General features: G+C 38.8%; 1 protein-coding gene across 3 annotated transcripts in view; it reads left to right on the forward strand.

The window, feature by feature from the left end:
• GUCY1A2 (guanylate cyclase 1 soluble subunit alpha 2) overlaps positions 1-19,379 on the forward strand; it is a 220,229-nt gene that overhangs the window by 27,625 nt on the left and 173,225 nt on the right. The gene's annotated exons all lie outside the window — the stretch shown is intronic.

Genomic DNA, 19,379 nt, shown 5'->3' on the forward strand with positions numbered 1-19,379 from the left:
GCCCACTCATGCCTTGCAAACAGGGACTAAGTGATATTCCCCAGCCAAGTGAATATTTTCCTAGATTATTTATAAGCTTTGCCTGTGAAGTTGTAGCAAATCATGACATTTCCATTTAGAAAATTCTGCACAGTGGGGTTGAATAGTAAGGCTTGAATTAAAGGGTGAGGAATTTTACAAAATACCTGTATCTTATCCTTAATTTCACTCCAGCTGTATTATGATAAGAATAGTTTTTAAGCCATTTACTAGGGCCTAGCTTGAAATATTTATTCTGAAAGTTTCTCATAGCCAGTTTCTCATTGCTACCTTACTGTATCTTATTTCCCTCTTTTGGAATGCTGCTTTCCTATAGGTTTCTTCTTACCTCTCACCCTGCACTCAAGAAAACCAGGTCTGTAAGTGGTACTGAGTGTTACTTAAGCCAGTTTTATTGCATTCCAGTCAATCAAACAGGCACTTGTCCTCCTACACTGCATCTTTCCTCTATGTTTTAGGAGAGAGCTACCTTAACCAGTGAGCCCTGTGTTGAGTTCAGTGCATTCAGCTGAGTAGACTGAGAACATGTCTTTAGTGTGGAGTACTCCAATGGTTGGATGGAATTTGTCTCAATGCCCATGCTGGAATTACAGGGAAGTTTTTTGGTGTGAAGTAGGGTTGGGTTTTATGCACCAAAGTACTTGTACTTAATTAAAACTTGCTTAAAGGCTTGAAAGTCTGTGTGTGGGTGCCTTGGAAATAGTGCTGCCCTAAGTGGAACTGGATGATCTTTAAGGTCCCTTCCAACCCAAACCATGCTATCATTCTATGATTCTATGATAATTCAAAATATAGCTACTTCTTACAGCAGCAGTATTTCCAGCTCCTCTTTGGCATTATACTTTGGAACCAAAAAGCATATGTCTGGTGCATTTTCCTCTGGAAATAACATGTTCCTCCAAGAGAAACAAACTGGTGCTTTTAATTTTGTATTAGTTGATGTGATTCAACCTTCTTGAAACTAAAAGGGAGTTTATTTTTCAGAATCTGTCCTCAGTGTCACCCTAGCCTTTAATCACAAGAAGGAAACGAGGTTTGAAAGTCTGGTTTCATGACACTTCAGGCAGAATGCACCTATCCCTCTCAGAAACCTTCCCCTCTCCCAGGACAGAGCCACAGCCCTTTGACTGTCTTCTGCTCAAAACGAATCTGCTGTAAATCACTCTGAAGAGGAAGAAGGTTTAGGTGGGGGAAGGAGGCTTTCAAAGCCTTTTCCCCTATTTAAGTTAAACACACAAAATACTGTCTTACCTGGACAGATTTCATATGGTTGTGGCTTGCTCTCGGGAGAAGTGGCAGGAGTAGGGCTTGTTGGAAGCAGGATTTTAGATTAGGCAGTACTAACACCAGAGAAGCAGGTGGAAGGGGATGGCAGCAAAGGACATCCTTTGCCTGCCAGCAGCTGGGAGAAAAATTGTGTTTTGAAGAGTGAGGTGTGAATGAGGAGTGATGGTGAGGTGCAGGGGAGTTGTGCTGCAGGCATGGGAATTAATTTGAGAACATCAGTTTATCTGAAGAGGTATTTTCTTCTGTCTCACCCATTTGATAAGCACTTCCAAAAATTTTTTGCTTGTGAATAATTAAAAAAAGCTGAGCATATGATGCATTTTGCTAGATATTTGGGTTTTTAAAAAAAAAAGAAGTTGCACAGATTCATAGGCTGTGGTTGACTTGCTTACATAGATTTTGAGAGGAGGAACATAGCAATACAGTTTATGTCATGTCATTATCCATAAAAGTCCTTTATGGATAAAAAAAGTAGACTGTTCCTTGGGAACTGCATGCTGTATTATTTTCCCATAGCTCATGTCACTCATTTTGGAGTTCTTTTCAGTTTGCCAGCACTTGTTTGGAAGTTGAATATTAGGCAGGTAGATCAGTAGCTGTAAGCATGACCCTGCTTAAAAGTTGCCAGTAACTGACTCAGACATTTCCCTATTTCTCTGCCATACACCTCTATTCAGTTCATAGTGGAATCACATCCCACTTAAAGCTATTTATCTTTTTTTTTTTTTTAAATATCTGACTCTGCAATAACTGACACTTTTCAGACTCGGTTACCTTCAATGGCAGTTGTAGGCATGTGACCCAGACAACTCTGCTGCAGTGTTGAACCTGTTCAGATGTCTTATTGCATTAAAAAAACCAAAAACTCAAAGGCTTTGCAATGAACAGATGCTGTTCCAGCCTCTCTTCAAAAGATGTTTATTTTCATTTCAATGCATAAATCATACATTTTTTCAGACTAGCAGTGAGAAAGAATCAGAAAACAGTTTTCATTTAGTCCTGACACCAGCTCTGTGTTCAGATGAAAGTAAGACATAAACCATGATCTTTCCCTAACTAAACACGTACAAGCAAAATTAAAAAAAACCAAAACCCCAGAAAACAGCACCTGTCCTGGCTTTCAGGGTGTTGAGTGCTTGTCCAGTTTATTTAAAGACTCATTTGTGTGTTTCAATTTACTGGTATTTGAATAATTGGAATAAATAATACTATCCTAAGTTTCTGGTATAAGTCCTGTGAGGTATGGGTCGTAAGTAGCACTTCCTGCAGAGCTGTATTGCACTTTTGCAGAAGCACAGCCTCATGCATTAATATCTCAGCAGAATTTTGTTAAGTTGGTATGTCACCGGCTGTTCCTTGGAGCTCAGAGCATTTACAGGATCCCATTGTTCTAGAGACCAAGCAGGAAAAAAAGGACTCTCCACCTGAAGAACATGGATACCTAGCTTTAAACATGATTTCCAACACCATGTTTCCTGTTTTCCCATGTAGCTAAATGCTTGCTATTGTTTTTTTTCCTATGGTATGGTACTACAGATGTTGAAGGGCCCTGTTGCTCTACCTCTTATACAAACATTCTGTTGCTTTTCCCATTTCGCTATAGTTTTTGGGTTTTTTTTTTTTTTTTTTTGTGTGTGTGTGTGTGTGTGTGTGTGTGTTTAACCAGGGACCTTCACTAGCATCCAGTTAGATTTTCCAAATTTTGGATATTGTCTCAAAATATCAAGGACAATGTTTGCTATTTAACCTCTCTAAGGAAACTCATTCTACACTTCTCTATGGGAGCAATAATTTATTGCAACAATAAAAAATAAATTTGTTGTCACAATTAACCATTGGGATTGATCTCTTACAACTTCACGCATGGTTAACACAATTGTACTGCACAGAAGTTCAGTGAATGTTAGTGGACTCACATGTGGGATAAGAAATTAAATTAGGAGGGCTGAGTCTGAACTCGTGTGATGGAGTGTTCTGAAATCCATGTCAAGCCCATCCACTGAGGTGAAGGTGCTGGCATGGGAGGGAGCTGATAACCCCCCTGGCAGTGAGTTGTGCATGCAGGGCAGGTTGGTGTCCCCCACCATTTCCTGACCAGACAGGGGCTGGAAGCTCCCACAGGTACATCCTGAGTGCAGCCATTTTCAGACTGTAGTGATGAACAAGGCCATCTGTGACATGATATAAATATTCGTCTCCTTGACAGTACCCTGAGGTGCCTGGAGCTGCTTCAGTTTTTAGCTGAATGGGAACACAAGGAATTGTGTTTCTGGAACTGCTTTCACTCTTCTGGCACGTTCTCCTCACGTGCCCCTCGTGAGCCATCAGTGCTGGGCAGATTGAGAGGAGATGGGGCTGCCCTCTCAGGGACCCACTGTCCCCGAGATCTCCATCCAGACCCAGCCCTCCTGGACCATGGATTGGCAGGATGAGCCCTGCCAGCACTTTTGGTGCCCACCAGTTCATGGGCCCACATTGATGAAACTGGCTTTCAGGTTCCCTGCCATATGCTGTGCATCTGTATTTTTCTTGTATTGCTGCTCTTCAGCTCAAACTAACAGCCCTTTTGTACATTTGAAATAAATCAGTTTTTTAAGGATACTCACTGGCCTTTGACTTAGGCCTCTGGGTGCTTTAGAAATTATCTAAGAATAAAGCTGGCACTCTAAACTGCATTACTGGAGGTGTCCAGACTTTTTTTCTGACGGAAGGTATTTGTTTTGAATATTTTATTAAAAGCATAACTTCCCAGTTAACAGTTCAGCAAAATGTCTTCTGGCAAAAAATTACTTCTATTTATATATGTGAGTTAAATTTTTTTCAGTAATTTTGGACATAAAATACCTTTATTAGGGAAAAATTTTACCTTACAAATTATAATACAATGTTTAAAATACGAAACACTGAGTTTGATAAAAATGACCCTCTGAAATTTTTATATTGGCAGAAATTCCAAACGCCACATATAACTCAGATTTATGAATGGCTTGAAACTCTGTCAGGGGAGATTTAGGTTGGATCTTGGGAAAAGGTTTTTCACCCCGAGAGTGGTTGGGCACTGGAACAGGCTCCCCAGGGAGTGGTCACAGCACCAGCCTGACAGAGCTCAAGAAGCACTCGTACAACACTCTCAGGCACATGGTGTGACTCTTGGGACTGTCCTGTGCAGGGCCAGGAGCTGGACTTTGATGATCCTTGTGGGTCCCTTCCAACTCAACATATTCAGTGATTCAATGATGAAAAGTCCATTTAGACCAGCATGCTGACTCTCACAGTGACCAAGAGAGATCACAAAGGGTTGTCCCTTTGTGAAACAGGTAAGACAAAGTTCAAGCCTGCAGTGTTCCTCTCTTTTAGCTCTCAGGGGAGGAAAGCACATCCTCTTGCAGTGGTATCCAGGATGTGGCAGGGGATAGCCCCCTCAGGACCAAGCCTCCATGATTTGATTTTCTCTGCTGCTTATTAGCAGCTGTGAATGTGAGACCCCTCTGGCAACTCTCAGCCAGGTGTTCACATTGAATATGGAGTAAAACAGCTGGCAAAGAAGCCTACTTGCCCCTTGCTTCAGCAAAGCACTTTCCCAGTGTGTTTTCCCAAGTGTGTTTGTGGATCATTGGAAACTGTAAAAAAGTAGAGCTTTTTAAGTGCTTGAAGGATGCTGTCCCCCTTTTTATATTGAGAGTCAATTCTTTATCTCCTTCTGTATTTTTAGTCTGGGCCAACTGAATGAGACAAGCAGTCCTGACACTAGCAGATTAATTTAAAACCCACTGTACATAATCTCATATTTTTCTTTTGCTCTGTAAACTGTTTTTCCTCTTCTCCTAATAAAATTAAAATGAAATGGCCTGAAAGTCATTCCGGCATAAGGGACATCTGTCACTCATGATCTAAGAATTCTAATTTTTTTCCTAGAGCTGATTTATTCACAATCAGTCAGCTTTTGCCACTAAGCTCCCGTTGCTTTTCAGGCTCATGGAACTCTTGGAATCAAATTTGTGTCTTCTGTTTCTGCTAATGCTATTATCCCACCCATTTGCTTGTCAAAATGTGTATGGACTTTGATGGTTTTCAAGATGAATTGGGTTGGCTGGTTTGACTGCTTCTAGAGATTGTGGTGGGTTATGAGAAACAATAGATGACATAACTTTCTTATCTCACCAACAGTTGTGCATTGGAGAACTTTAATAACATTGTGAAATGGGCCCAGAATTGTTAGTAATTCTACTTTAGGACAGGACAATGAAAATGCCATTTTGAAAATGTTTTCAGTAATAGGACTGAAAAAGTTTAGCAATCTAAAATTAAAATACATCCTTCTCATTTACATTAGCTGAAAAACAAAGAAGCTGTTTGGAAGTTGTTTTGTCAAGTGAAGTGGCTGTTAAAACAATGTGACTCCATGTAAACTCTTCCTTCTTATGATTTATATAATGTTTTGATAAGGAAGCTGGTTGGACAAGAAAATGTCCATATATCTCCTTTTGCTGCAAAACTTTTGCATGGGTTACTAAACTACACTATGTCATAATTGGAACAAAATGCATTTCATTAATTTTTGCATTACATGATGGGAATACTTAGACACAATTCAGTTTGATTTTCAGGAATGAATTTTTTTCCTACCTCTTTGTTCCACTGACTAAAATTAATTGTTGGTTATTCAAAATACATTTTCATGCTTTTCCTCATTTGCTTGTTTGAGTTCCTAAATGACTGTGCTTTTCATGGCATCTGATCTGAATGGGTGTAATGTCAGTGAAAAGCACTTTTCCTATGGATGGTTGACTTAAAGGAGACACATTCAGTCACTCTTTGCCTTACTCCTCCCTGTCCTGGAACCTCCAGCTTGACAATGTGTGAAGTCAGGTTAAGTTTTTATTGATGTGTCTCTTTGTAGGGGCTGAATGGACTTAGAAAGAAGGGGGAAAGCTTGAGTGTCTCCCTGTGGATTGAGTGGGCTCTGTGCAGGAGCTCTCTCAAGTGCATGGGTGGGAAGGTGTGAGAACACCTGGGTGTGCCGCTGAGCATAAACATTGGGTTTATTGCTCTGAGGAGCAGTGAGTGCAAGTGTGGCACTACTTGCATTGTTGGCTTTGGGTTGTAAGGGCACCTTTACCCAGCAATTGCCAAACCTCCTACCAGCCCTACTCCTGGAACATGCTCCGTGCCTGAAGGAAGCCTGAGTTACCCCAGGTCACTTGCAGAACTGTCCTGCATGGCCAAAGAGCCCACACAAAAGAGGAAGCTTATCACTTCCTCCCTCCACCTTAAATCTTGTCTTCAAACCTCAAATTGGGACCATGGGATTCCCGTCCTGTTTGGTTTTGAGTGTAGCTTAGTAGTTTTGGACCAGTTTTTGACTACTTAGCTTGTTTCCTCCAATCGTAGCTCATAAATATCTAGTCTTTTGAATTTAAATTATAGTTGACAGCATGGTTTGACTCTAAATATTAATTTATTCAAGCTCACTGGCCATGCATCTTGTGAATTTTTCATGCTTTATTTACATGGAAGCAAAGCTCTGAAGTTTTGAGACTGTCTATGAAATAAAAGCTTTGCTGATGTTTTGCTGGCCCATGGACCCAGATGGAATAGGCAGTTAACAGAAATTTACTTTGCCTGAGACTCGTACCTGCATTGGAGCTGTTTATATTCTAGGAATGTAGCTGAATCAGACATTGTAGACTGTGAAGGTCATAAAACTCTAATCAAGGGGAATACTACTAGGAAATAACACTTCGCTGGTTTTGCCTTAGGAATAATTAGTGTGAAAGAGTGAGATAATAGTGATTTGCAAAAGCCAGGACTCCAAAGCAGTTGCTGATACCTAGCCAGGTGTTTCGGCTATCTCTGAGCAGTATTGGAGATAAGTTTGACTAGATAACGTTTTGCTGCCTTTTACTCTCGCCAAGGATGTGTTTTATTCACCCTGCTCTACTCCAAGGTCTTCCAAGAGACTGACAGTGTCAGTAGCAGCAGATCACCTACAGTCAGACAGGTGGCCCATGCCAGTGGTGCTAATCATTGTTTCATTTGTGTTTTGCAGTGATGAAATGGTTGAGGAGGCCAGAGCACTCAGTCAGAAAGGATGAGCCTTTCCTTTGCAATTCTTTACCATGTTAAGGAGGGAGTCACAGTTCAAGTGGACAGCCCAGCCAGGCAGACCCAGTGGCTGTGTAACTGGATTTGCTCCTCTGGGAATATTCCTTTGCCACTTGAGGGTTTTTAGGGCATACTGAGGCAGAAGTTACCTCACTAAGCGATATGTTAGATGTAGAAGTTACATAAACCACAGAAGTACTGCTTAGAGGGAACACAGAGCCCAAGTTCTTCTGCCTGTGCTAAACAATCACAAAAAAAAAAAATTGTAATGTGCTGTTGTGAGGATTTCCCAAATTTTGTAGGTTGTTTCATTTTTCATTTTTTTGAATATGCCTTTTACAACCCTATATGTTCACATTCTCTCCAGCTGGAATATCTAAGATACATTTCCTTTAAAAAAGCATATAGTACCTCCCTCATATTGTCATGATTAAAGAGAGTGAAAGAACTTAACCCATAAAATAATATTTATACTATTTGTTCCTGTCACTAACCTTTGGCTTTTATAAGTAAAAACTGAGTATCTGAGAAAATAATTAAATGTTCTTTTTCCACAGACAGAGGACAGGCATGCAAGATATTCCTAACACATAATTTTCTTCTTAAAAATAAAATAAAATTTTTCCTCTTTGTGGATTGCAAACAATTAATAAAAATTTGATACTTTGACACCTCAGAAAGATGTAAACATTTTAAAATTTGGTTCTGGCTGAAGGCATATTGAAATATAATTTTCAACATTTTAAATAATGTAATTTCTGTCTGCCTTGTGAGTTTTATATATTAGGGTTTACTGTTTTTCTTTCTCTCTTTCTTTCTAAGAATAGAAATAAATCTTCTTGTTCACACTAGACAGCAGCTTTTTCTATAATGATTCTCATTCTGCTGTGGGCTCACTGGAACAGCAGCATTTATGCAGCCATCACAGGAATGAAAACATATTTCATTTTCATTTTCCCATTACCTTTCTTTTTCTTTGACACTTTAATCCTTTTTTCCCTTTCTTAGAAGGGGCTGTTATGTAGTTATAATGTGATCTTCATAAAAACAATTTCAGCTTTAATTTTCTGTGTCTATCTGACAGCATCTTCGTAGGAATATTCCAGTGGAGTGGCTGTAGTGGATTCCTGTCAGCACTGGAGTTGGTAGGATCTGATCATGTCATGTCTCAGTACTTCAGTCATGTACTTCCCTCCTCAAATGTTGAACTGGTAGCTTTAAAAATGTCTGCCCTGATGAAGATGCAGGTCAAAAGGATCCTGCTTGAGACAGTACAGATAATATACTGAAGTGTTTAAAAAAAAGATGGCTTACATTGACAGGTTGCAAGCTCAGAGTCCTTTGCTGTGCAGACTTTTGGATGACTCCCCTGTGGAAGTACATTCTGCCTCCATGGTCATTGCACCTGGTAGAAGTCAGGCAAAAGTAATGAAGAGCTCCTGTATTCTCAGAGTTCTGTTACTGCCAGTAAAGGAGAACTACCAAGGAAAAAACAGATGAGGCTGTGTTAATTCCAGCTCCACTGAGACCCAAGGGGAAAAATACCAGTGCTTGGCAGGTATTAAAGGAGATACTTCATATTGAAAGAACTTTGATTTTTCAGCTTCACTGAATTGTGTTTAGTTTTTCATTTTAAAGGAAAAATTGCTATAAAAATATTGTCTAAAGCAGTGATGTGAGCGCCGTGCAGACAAGCAGTGTTGTTTAATTTCCATGTGAAAGAAGCATGGAACATATCATTAAAAGAGCATCAAATTTTCTCACTCATCTCAGAGGACTGCTGATTCAGTCTATTTCCTCTTTGCTCAGGAAGGCTTCAAATTCAGTTATTGGATAACTTCTGTTCTGTGTCTTGAACATTCAGTTTCTGGCATTTGTTCCTGGGAATAGGAGCATAAAATAACAGAGAATATTTTCTGTCAGCCAAAAATGCAGAGACCTCTGAGAGGTTTCCTAGCTATGTTCAGCAGCATCAGAGGGTCCTGAAAGGCTTTTGGAACCATTTTGGGTGATGGGGAACTCCACAGAGAATTCCAAGGACATGGGAATAACACTAACAAATACATAAACAGTATTTAAAAATAACTGACTTACTGCTCCAATTCTGTTTTTTTCCCATGGTGTTATATAATTATATTGGGGCTCACTGAATGTGTTGAACACACCAGGGTGCCACACTGGACTAGCAGGACTTGAAGGACCATCCTAGCAACCCCCTGTTTGCACTGTCCAAAAATTACACATTTTTTAAGTAGAGTGTTCTGTGAGTGTTGGTGTACTCAGGTGTGCAGTTGGGTAAAAACAAAGAATATAAAACTGACAGCATAAAACCAAAGAGAAGTACCAGTGGCTGTGGTCAGGACCTCCTGACCCCTAACTGATAACTGAAATCAAATTATAATTCTAAACTAAGTGTATTGTGCTGCTACTGTGGGACCAAAATCTGGTACCTTTGCTCAGGGTAAGTAAGATGTTACATCTTGATTTGCCTTGCTAGTTATCATCAGCCCAGTTGCAACGGGATTGCTTTGGAAGAAGGTATTTATTTTGAGTAAGGAGAAGAAAATAAAGTCTCATTTGGCATTGAGAGAGCTGGGGATGTTCAGCCTGAAACAGAGAAGGCTCCAGGGAGACCTTATAATACCTTCCAATACCTAAAGGGGATTACAAAAGAGGTGGAGAGGGACTTTTTACAGGGGCATGTCGAGATAGGACAAGGCTTTAAAATAAAAAGAGAATAGGTTTAGAATAGATGTTCATTCCTGTGAGGGTAGTGGGGCACAGGTTTCCCAGGAAAGCTGTGGATATTCCATCTGTAGCCAGGTTGGATGGGGCTCTGAGCAACTTGGTCTAGTGAAGGTGTCCCTGTCTGTGGCAGATAATTGGATAATCTTTAGGGCCCCTTCCAACCCAAGACTTTCAATGATGATGATGATGAAGTGCAGAAAATACATTTGGTGACTGCTCCTACAAATGCCTAAATGCCTTGAGTATGAAACTTTTGATAACAGAAGTGATCCATATGGCATGTTCTGGGAACTAGACTTTTGTTTCTAAATAGGAGTCGTTAACATCGTCAACACTGTATTGCTGATTTTTTTAGTTTAAGAGAGATGCAATCATAAATAATCCTCCTCTTTTCTTTTTTAGAAAAAAAGCGCCTTTTTGTCTAAAAAAAGAATTTACTATTCAACAAATTGTGACTTAAAATGTTGTATAAGCTTCGTATTTTTGAATGTGTTAATTTGATTGACATTTTAAGACTTCTTTCTATAGTCACTGTAAAAGTAGAGATCGTAGCATTAATTATGGGAAATGTCCAAAGAATCACCAATTAATGATCAGAAGTGACTAACATGTTGTTTTGCGTCTATGCCAAAGTACAGCTCTACAAAATTGAGGTGAAAGAACTGTTTGATCATCCACCCAAATGTTTATTTCTGGATTTGTTTTAAGCTACAAATGGCTTTTGTAGGCTAAATCAAAGGCTTCTTTCACTAAGAGATCTTGAAGTGATGTTGGAAAATGTTGCTCTGATTGATTACTAGGTTAGGATATAAGTTACATGTGAAGTCAAGTAGAATTTGACCAAAGAATATCTAAGAAAATAGGGCAGATCCAAGATACTGTTTTAAGATGTTTTCATGGAAATATCTTAATATACTTTAATAAGCAGGAGTTATTTTGCCAATTCATAATATACAAGGAATTAATGTGCAGTCTGCTAAGGGGAGCAACACCTGAGTGAGGTGTTTGAGATGATGAAATGAAAAATTTCATCTGTTGGCTTTTTTGTTGCACAGATAAAAATGTTCTCTACGAAATATCCTATCAGCAAGGCTCTTGGCATTGAATCTTCACTAAAGAAGGCACCTCTGTGTGAACAGTCTTGCTGGGTGAAACTTGGAAGGACGTGTTATCCCATTGCCCCAGCACCTGGAACTCGCCATTGGCAGGGCTGGCCAGGAGTATAGTGGGCACACAAAGAGGTCTAAAATACACCCTGTGGTATTGTGATGGAATTTGTGGGTGAGCTCCATCCACCTCTACACTGGTGCCATGTGGCCAGCGAATGAGGAGCCAAGTCATGGCTGGTAGTGTGGTGTGTGATGCCCCAGCCATGCTGATGCCAGGGGTTGCTGACTGAGCACTGCTGCAGCCTTCCCCAACAGCAGGTCAACAGCCTAATCAGTATCACTGGGAAAGCAGGCTCAGGAGGTCCTTGGGCATGGAAATTGTCCAGATTTCTCCCAGAGTGTAAGGGGCTGCTTCAGAGCTAATGATCTTAGAGAAGGGTGTCTGCCTCCAGACTGATTTCGTCAAGGAAGGGATGTTGTACATCTGGGTGAGCTCTTGTTTCTCAGCTGGAAGCTCCATTTCAGACCTCAGGCTTCTTCCATATCTCAGCTGAGTGAGGACCACTGCTGCATGCCTGAGTCCTGCAGATGTGCTGTTGCTTTTTGAAATTGTTACAGGTACCCTTTGGTTCCATTCAGCCCATCCCAGTCTCATTGCAGGTGAGCGTCACTGAGTCAGAGCAGTTGAATTCTGGTTTAGCAGACAGCTAACACTACTTTCTGTCAAAAGAAAGAGCTGTGATGAAGAATAATGTGTTTTAAAATTATGTTGCAAATTAACTATATCAATTAGTAGTTAAATGAGCTGACTGTATGCAAAGCAAAGAGCATATCTGTCTTCTTCTCTGACCCTTTCACTCACCTTCATGCTCTCCACTGTGCATGACCAGCTCTCTAAACCAGGACCCTGGCTCTTCACTAGCTGTGAAGAGTGGATGTTTTTGAAAAAGTATTTTGGGACATTTACATCTCTGTTTGACTACCTTCTAATCCCTTTTTCTGTTACTCCCTTCAGTTTTTATCTGTGTTTCATGAGCAGCTTGGAGCAGAGGGAATCCTCGTCCCCTCTCTGTGGGCAAGGCTTACATGTGCAGTATGCTTCTCCTTGAACAAAGAGGTTCTTCAAGGTTTCCAGGTCCTTGACTGGTGAGAAGCCTCAACCCTTTAGCTGTGATAGCCCTGGTATTTGAAAATAATTGTGCCAGTCAGTGATCCAAAGTAATGGAAACACCACTACAAATTTTCACGCCCTTGAGTAGTCTTCACAGGAGCCGATACTCAGGAGTCTTCTTTAAGCAGATGCAAGAGTATTTTCCTGCTGAGGGTCCTTTCCTGAAAGCAGGCTTCTTTGTAACACTTTTCCCAGATGTGCAATATTCGAATTCATGACAGAAATAGCCAGTTGCCAGATCTTAGATGGCCTTAAACTTCCCTCTGTTAATTGCTTTATCTGGTGGGTTGTGCAGGCAGTGTTAGTGGCTGCTGCTCAAGCAGAGCTTTCGCACATGACTGGGGAAGCAGAGGGATTACATGCAAAGGAAAAACAGATTCCATTTTCTAACAGGCTGAAGAGTTATTAGCATTTTTAGAGAATCTGCATGTGTTTCTGAATTGTGTCTGCTGAAGTGAAAGTTGTGCAGATGATCAGTGTTTGATAATGTGTTGTAGAATTAGAAAAAAGAGATGGTTTTTGATCCCTGCATAGATTAAAAAGCAGAGACTTACTTCTTTGAAAGAAGTGATGTGTGAATCACAAAAAAAAATGCCTTGGGTGTTCAAGCTTAACAGATATTTTCCTGCATAATTCCTCAAGCATTTGTATGTAGTCATCTACCAAAAGGCTGCCTGGTGCTTTCCCACTTGAGTTAGAGAAAATTAACAGAAATAAGGCATTCTGCTGAACAGGACTGATATCCCACAGCAGATTATAAAGGCCATGAGTAAATCCATCTTCCCTTTAGCAGAATTAAGACTGAGAAATTAATTTAATTTATAGGTTTATTCCCTTTGAAGAAATGTATCAGTAAAGGGTATTTGTCAATCTGCTACTGCAGATCTGTGAGAAGAACCTAATAATATAACTCTCTGTTCTTGTTCATGAAAGTGATCTAGATTTAAAATAACCTCTCCCAGAGGAGTGGGAGTGGAAGGTTTGTTTTAAACTGGGGTCAGAAACATCTTGAAAAGTTTACCTGAGTGCCCTAGTTACCGGGACCCATTTACTGTTAGTAAGTTTGTTACAGATATAATTTTGCAAAACATAGGAATTTGGAAAAAAGCTAAAAAGCTGTAGAAAACAAATGAGTTCTTACACAGGCAAACAACATGAGACAGCCAGAGAGAGTCTTGCACTTGACACTGCAATTGCACATGAGCTTGGTGCACAAGAACTTAGAGGTGCTGATCTTTTTTGGAAGAAATGTCCTGTCTCCTGAAGTCAACAGGATTTGTTCAAATTACTAAAAAGGAGGCAGGCAGGATTTTAGCTAAGATGAAAACAGACAAAAATATATTCCTTCAAGTACCCTTTTGTTGGAATTACAGACCCCCATGCTGTACAACCAAAATCAAATTATAAGTCAGAAAGTCTGATTTTCTGTTACCTTGCGTTTTGTTTAAGACAGAATGAACAGTTGTACACCAGCCTTTCTTATCTGCTTGGCACTGGAGTCTGAAAAGAAGAGGTGAAGAAATATCTTTTTACTTATGCAATTTGATGTAGTTGACAATCCATCAATGTACTTACCTTTAAGAGTACCAGTTTGCTCAATTTCTTTTTTTTAATTTCTCATTGAAGAGTTGTTATTTTCTATTTAAAGATTTCTGCTAAGTAAATAGGAACACATGAGTAAAATCACCAGCACATATTTTGGTTACTGTTACCACTGTTGATATTTAAAAATTCAGAATTTTCTTATTTCTGAATTTGTTAATAATATAATATTTAAAATTATACCTTAATTGATTTAAAATATGGCATATATCCATGTCTGCATTCAGAAAAGCATAATGTGTGTAATCCTTGTTTGTACCATGGGCTTTAGTTGATCACAAGGTGTACATTGTAACACAGTCTACCTTCTGTAGACACTCTGGCAGTAGATGGGAAAACAGTATTGAGGCCATATATATCATTATTTACACATGCTTGTATTGGGAATAACACTGAGAGATGAAAAGTGAACATAGATTTTAGGAGTTCACATTACAACAGTGTGTAGTGTACCTGTGTCCTGTCAGGCATTTGCAAAATTTCCTTTTGAAGAGTTTGCCTATCAGTGTCAAATGGAACAGTTCCTTCCTCCATCTTACCAAATAAAATCTCATTTATTTCCTATTCATGTAGGACTTGGAAAGCAACTTGATACTGCATTAAAAGTATCTTAGATGAAAGATAGTATTACCGCTCAGTAATTTAGATTTTTGTTCAGGACAGTAGGCACTGGAGGAAGCACCCATGAGGGGTAGAATTGCCCTTATTACTTATTTGGCATCACTGATTTGGGATGCTACTGGTACTGGCTGGGAAATTCCCCTAATGCTTTTACTAAGTAGCTTTTAGTTAGAGTTATAAAATTTTCTTCTCTCTTATTTTTGAGAATACAGATGTCTTGAATCATAGATAGTCCAGTTAGTGTATGATTTTCTTGTAAAATTAAGTGTTCAAAGTCTGTACAGCATTCTGTGTAAATCAGTAAGAGTCTGTATACATTAGACACTGCACAGGACTAAATAGAGTGGAGCTATTACAACTCGGTCTCCAAATCTGAACCAACAAATGAACAAATACGGTTTGTAGGAAAAGAAAGTTCTGAATCCTTTTTATGCATCTGGCAATCTTGCCATCTGCTCCAGGACTGGAGGGAGAAAAGCCCTGTGCTTTTGGGCTCACTCATGAAGCTCAGCACCCAGGCTCCCTGTTCTGTAAGGCAGCAGGTGTGATGAGCTGTTTTAATGTGAAATATTTTTCTTTTCTATTCCTTGTGTCCATAAAGAAGCTGGTCTGCCACAAACCACTTCATAGTACTATGTAACTTAGAAGTTTCACTGTCTCTTTAACTAAAAGCAGTTCTCAATGCTGGAAGTAGGAAGGGATAGAGGAACAGAGGCAAAATATTTTAAAAAGTCTAAATTTTACTCATATAACTTGATGACTAGGGTGTAGTTATAACATTTGACATTTTCTGTGGCTTTTTTCAGTTATGATGTGACTGTCTAAATATTATTTGTTTATTAATGCACTCTTTCACAGGAGAGATAAGCTATAGTAATAAATATGATACTGAGATTCGAGAAAGTTGATGTGATATTTCAAATATCCAATAAGAGCAAAATGTTTTCTTTGTTTTGGTATGAAATGTTGTTAGCTAAATAAAACATCACATGATAAGCCGTGCTATGTGTTGATACAAGGCCAACCAGCAGTCCTAATATCATTTTCACAGTCCAAACCATTTATAGTTTGTTCTCAGATCCAGTCAACAAACTTGAGCTGAATCCATCTGCATGGACAGCAGAAAGGTCTTCCAATTAAAAGCCCTTAAGAATATCTAAGAAAATTATACCATATTAAACCAAGTTGGTTTTTTTTTAATAAGAAAGATTTAATGTCAAATGAGTATCAGGAAAAAAGCTGTTGTAAGACAATGCTAGAATGCTGGGAAGCACAAGCATAAAGCAGTAAGAAATAGAAAAGTGCTTCAGCCTAAGGAAGACATGGCAGTGCAGGACACATTCTGGACAGTCAGAGTAGCAATGGCAGCTCTTCAGAGTCTTTAGAGCTGAATCTGTCAGGAGAAAAAGCAATAGAAAACTCAACAAAATGGTTATAAAGTTATTAAATTTGACTATCTTTTGAAACTGAAGCAAAAGCGGCCTCTGTATTCTGTGTTTGGAGGTTTGTGTGCAAGGGCGAGCTTTAGAACGAGAAAGGGCATCTGGAGCCCTGGTCAGCATAGCAGCCTTTGTGCCATGCCATGCTCTTGTTCTGCTCTGAGGTGCTAAATACATGGAGGGATACGTGTGTGCATCTTGCTTTTTCCTGCCCCTTTTAAAATTTATCTTAGAATCCACTGTCTGCATATACTGCTGTTTAGATTTACCACTTCTGCAGTATAAAACTATTATCACGTATTACCAGTATAAAGCTATTAACACTATAGCATGTTTAGATTGGATCTTGGGAGTTTTCTTAGAATTTAATATCTTTTTATGGGGAAGAAGGAGACAAGGAAAAAGAAATACCTTTTCTTTTAATGGATTAAGGTGGTTTAAATTTCAGGTTACACTGAGGATGCAAAGGGTCTGGGCTAATTCTAACTCCTTCCAGAATTTATGGAAAGGGATATAGCCCCCATGTACTCCTCCTCAGGTAGGTCTGTGTTGTTTTTATGGTGAAGTTGAGTCTTTGAGGCACACAAAAAAATTCTGCTTTGTGGCTATTAGCAGGATAAGTATGCAGTGCTGCAACCAAAATCTGTCCTTTAATTCTTTGTTCAATTTTAATTGCTTTAATGAAATAAAGAATATTTATGAGTGATAATTAATGACTGTATGAAGCACTATCCATTTCAAAGAGAGTACAAAGGAGGAAATGGAATTTAAGATAAAAGTTTGACCTTCATATCTGACAGAGAAAATAACCCTCAGACTTAATATGGACTTCATACTGTTTGAGGCAGGATCATCTTTTTTGTCTGTTATATAGGACAACCAAGCACCAACTAATTAATTAGTTTCCTAGGCACACTAAAATGTTAAAAAATAAACTTAACTGATAAAACCACAGAATCAAGGAATGTCTAATTCATCAACTTTGTTCTTCAGAATTTTTGTCAACATAACAAAATTTATAATTTATAGGCACATCCCAAGATTTGTAAATAATAGGCAGACAAGCTGTTTTTGGGCTGCTGGATCAGGAAGCAGTGTTCCTGGGTGCTCAGTGAGGTGGTTCCCTCTGGGGAAGACCATGAAGGTGCTGCTCTGCTGAACATGCCTATTCTGATTTCATTTCATCACACCCTCACCTGCATTTGAATCTACTTTTATAAGACTAGTTATGACTCCCTCACACCCTCATCTTAGGGGGCTTTACAGCCTTGAAAAAATTTTTAAAAATCTCTGTTTTCTTCCTTATCACTTCACATTTTTAGAGTACTACCTTGCTTTTAATAAATCAGTTAATTTAATAAGTGTTTTGCCTCCCTTCTAGGAGGTAAAACACCCAGCAATCTTTCTATGGAAATCTTTATTACTTAGATTGTATTTAATGTTTGGTAATGTCACTATATTTCTCTTTTAAAAAAAATCAAACCAACTCTTTTAAAAATTCATAACAAAGAATACTTCCTTTTCAAGTCTAGAGTTTTGGTTTAGAGTCACTCTGTAGCAAATAAGAGACTGATGGGACATATTAGAGACATTGGCTATGTTTCAGATAAGCTCTGTCTAGTAAAATGGGCATTTGTCCCATTTGTAATTAACAAGGCCATAATTTGGAAAGAATAAATTAATTGCTCACAGCTATTAGGTAAGTAAAGTATCTAAAGACTTGTAGTTATGTTCAGCTAATTTCTTCATTGTTTTAGCTATATCCAACTGTTTTAATACCTTTGTCTAGTCTTCCTAATACACCAATCTGTAATTTACTCCTTTTTCAATATTCTAGGTAGTTCCATTTTCCATTTCATCCTCTGTAACAATTCTTTTTGGGGTTTTTCCAGTTCTTCTGACTTTACTAAACCAAATTTTTATTGTGTTGACTGTTTTTCACTGTAATCCCAGTAACTGCATATTTTTAGGACCCTAAAGGCTACAGTTTCCTGTGATTGCAGCTAAATATTTCATAAAATGAACAAGTGCCATTTTAAATTGCTCAGATTTTATTTTTTCACCAGTTCTTCTACTTACAAGAATGTTCCAATATGTTACTCCCCTGATGGTTGGAGTCATTCTCTTCCTGTTTAAATGTATTTGTTGTTATCTTGTGTGTGTTTATTGTTGTGCAGACTGTTGAAGGTACTGCTAATACACTGTAATCTAGGTCCTGATGGCTTCTTACAAGATGCACAATATAGATGACCATGCCTTAGGCAGAGGAAGATTTCATTAATGTAAAAGACTCTCAGGTGACATATGAGACCAGTGGGAACAGTCGTGTTCTTCATGTTCTTGCTCCCCTTCAGCTTAATCATAGCTTAGCTTATAATATTCTTCTATATCAACCCAGTAAGCCTGTGGAAAGCTCTGAGGTTTGAGGTGGCATGTGTGGAAAGCTGATGCTCACTGCATGAGTTGGCATTTCTTGGTGCTTTATTTCAATTGTGTGATGATTATGTTGGTTCTCCAGCTGCTGTGTTTTTTGAAAGCCATATTCCATACATAGGGCTTTTTATGAATAAAAATTAGCTTAAACATTTTGCCCTGCCATCTTACATTTATGACATTCAGGGTGGCTGAGAACCAAAAATATTTGATTTGATGAGCTTTGAATGTGTGCTGAAAACCCCACACTGGATTTGTGTCACAGATGATCAACAAAATGTAAGAATCGGAGTAGACCCAATTTCAAATAATAATGAAACCAAATCTTTGTGAATAAAACTAACTCCATATTTGAAAAACAAATTCCTAATTTTGTACCAGAATTATTCTACTCATTTCAGAGCAATTACTCTGGTTTACATAAAATGTACGTAATACTAAGGTCAAACTTTTAATGCAGCTCCTAATTCTGTCTCAGGAAATACTGCTGACTGAATGTCACATAACTTTTGTTTTGGTGTTTCCAAGGAAACACAGCTTGCTTCCACTGCCATGTGTGGAAGATATGTATTTTTTTCTCATCTTATACTTCTCTGGATTGCTTTAAAATTCCCTTCTGTGATTACTGCATATTTCACTCTGCATCTGCAGCATCTTTGCATTGAATTGAAACAGGTTTCTATTCTAATCTTGATTTACTCGGGCACCACACAGATTCAGCTGTCTTCCAGCCACAGTACATTGTAGCTGATCTTACATTTTGGGATTTTGTTACTGGTTGGTTGTTTTCCCCATCACTAAATGCTTCCATCACTCAAGCTCTTT

This window comes from Agelaius phoeniceus, chromosome 2 (genome assembly GCF_051311805.1).
Source record: "Agelaius phoeniceus isolate bAgePho1 chromosome 2, bAgePho1.hap1, whole genome shotgun sequence".
NCBI lineage: Eukaryota > Metazoa > Chordata > Aves > Passeriformes > Icteridae > Agelaius > Agelaius phoeniceus.